The following is a 2,791-nucleotide window of genomic DNA, read 5'->3' as shown; positions in this document are numbered from 1 at the left end:
AACTTTGTGTTTGTGCAAACCCTTGAGCAGCGCCAGCTCCTGCACCAAGAGGCTCTCCACTCTGTTTGCAATGGAGGGCAAAGGCTGCGATGGTTCGGCGCGCTCCCAACTCTCTCCACAGAGGCCTGAAAACACATTTGTTGTTCCTAGTTAGGTGAGTAGAGACTAGGCTCATCGAGGAGGGGTAGAAGTGGCCAGACCAGACTCAGGGATTGTGAGGTCCTATCCTGATCCCTCTGATGGCTGGAGGGGGCAGTGAGGACTGGGCCATCCAGAATGACTGCCCAGCACCACAGCCAGCAGGTCCCTGGGGGTCCAACCCAGGAGGCACCTGCCAGTCCTGACTGAGTGCTCTGAGCTGGGTGGGCATGCCAAGTGACATCCCCAGGGGGCCTCCAGGGTGCCCCCCAACTCCAGGATGAAGTCAAGGTCAGCCCCAGGCGCACACGGTACTGGTGCACAGCAGTAAAAGAGGACAATGCTGGCCCAGATCTGGCTGAGGGTCAGTGGGGACAGTTGTGGGCCTGGAAGAACCCCCAGGGAGAAGCCAAGGCCAAGAGCAGGCAAGGTTCCGGCCAGACGCCTCCCTAGTGCAGGGCCTTTTCTCCTCCTGTTCTTTCTCTGCTTGGAGTGTGATTCCTCACGTGTGCTATATCCCATGCACCCTGTTGTAGGCCTCTCCTTCGGGTATTTTGTCACCCTGTGCTTTTCCTTGCACTTCTCTCTGAAACGAGCTCATTCCCTTAAAAAAAAAAAAAAGAGGGGTTAAAGTTACTTTCCTCTTGAAGTAAAAGAAAAATAGTCAACCAGAGGAGAGCATTAACTGTTATTATTCTAGAAGACTTCACTGGCCACCACAGATGGGAAAGGGGGTAAACCCCCAAAGAATTTTGAAGCTAATGTTAGTGAAGGTTGAAATAATTTGTCTGCTTTTCTATATATTTTCCCTCAGCCCAAATGAAACCTAACTTTTAGCTCTAGATGCAAGATCGAAAAAACACGGAAATGCAAGACAACACGTTGAAAAGACCAAAGAGTGGAAGGAAGGCGGTTGTATCCAGAGGTGTTCAGTGAACTCTGATGCTAAGAGATCAGGAAAGGAGAAAATGGAGGGTGAAGAGGGGGACATTTCAAGAGTTGAGCAGGTTATTTTTTATCAGACATAGTGTTTACTGGACTCTCCTCCATTAAAATATTGCCCATGGAAATAAGATTAATATTTATTCCCTATGGTTCCCAGAATACCAAAAAAAAAAAAAAGAGGGGAGAGAAAGACAGGGGAGGAAGTTAAAAAGAGAAGGAGGGTTTGAAGGAGAAGTGGGGAAATCCCCAGAAAATTCCAGACAGGTCTAAGCCCTTGCTTCACTATTCTCCCCTCCAAATCTGTATTTACCTCCAGAAAGGATTCCAAGCCCTATTTTGACTTCTCTCTCCCATTTCTCAATCCATGCTTGTTCCTCAAGTATTTAGTTAGGGAGGAAAGCTGTGAGCTAGTACAATCTGCTCCCCTACCACCTCTGGAATTTTCCCTGTGGAAATTGGACACAATAAACTCAGACAATGGAAGCATTCACTCCAGGGCAGCCAGGGATGCCTTTGTTCTGGTGAACCAGAATGAAGCTTAACTAAATATGCCAGGGAGCAACTTAAAGTGGAAATGGAAAATGACTTTCCACTTGGAGAGAGAGTAAAACACATTAGCAAGAGATTTGGGGTCTAAGAAAATCCAATGAGTTACAAAGGATCATTTTCATTCTGGCCTAGTGAGATCACGGTCGAAGTAAGTTAACGATTAAAGTTTGAGAAAAGTGCCTACGTATTTCATTTCTTTAAAGTAGTATTCCCCCCCACCACTTTATTGAGGTATGATTGACATATAGAAAGCTGCACATATTTAACGCATACAACTTAATGTGTTTGGGGGTACAACTGTGTCCTCTTTTGGATCATATGGTAATTAGAATGCTTAAACATTTTAGACACACAGACATGGTACCTGAATCATTTAAAAGGCAATGGGTCATTATACTAGGAAGTGTCTAAGTTTAGCTGTTTTGTAGAGAGTTCTATCTCTGATTAAAAGAGGGAGTTTATATCACCTCACACCAGTTAGAATGGGCATCATCAGAAAATCTACAAACAACAAATGCTGGAGAGGGTGTGGAGAAAAGGGAACCCTCTTGCACTGTTGGTGGGAATGTAAATTGATACAGCCACTATGGAGAACAATATGGAGGTTCCTTAAAAAACTAAAAATAGAATTACCATATGACCCAGCAATCCCACTACTGGGCATATACCCAGAGAAAACCGTAATTCAAAAAGACACATGCACCCGAATGTTCATTGCAGCACTATTTACAATAGCCAGGTCATGGAAGCAACCTAAATGCCCATCAACAGACGAATGGATATAGAAGTTGTGGTACATATATACAATGGACTATTACTCAGCCATAAAAAGGAACGAAATTGAGTCATTTGTTGAGACGTGGATGGATCTAGAGACTGTCATACAGTGAAGTAAGTCAGAAAGAGAAAAACAAATATCGTATATTAACACATGTATGTGGAACCTAGAAAAATGGTACAGATGAGCCGGTTTGCAGGGCAGAAGTTGAGACACAGATGTAGAGAACGGACATATGGACACCAAGGGGGGAAAACTGTGGTGGGGTGGGGATGGTGGTGTGCTGAATTGGGCGATTGGGATTGACATGTATACACTGATGTGTATAAAATTGATGCCTAATAAGAACCTGCAGTATAAAAAAAAAAAAAAAAGAGGGAG

This window comes from Eschrichtius robustus, chromosome 16 (assembly GCF_028021215.1).
Source record: "Eschrichtius robustus isolate mEscRob2 chromosome 16, mEscRob2.pri, whole genome shotgun sequence".
NCBI lineage: Eukaryota > Metazoa > Chordata > Mammalia > Artiodactyla > Eschrichtiidae > Eschrichtius > Eschrichtius robustus.
This window is presented reverse-complemented; position numbering follows the sequence as displayed.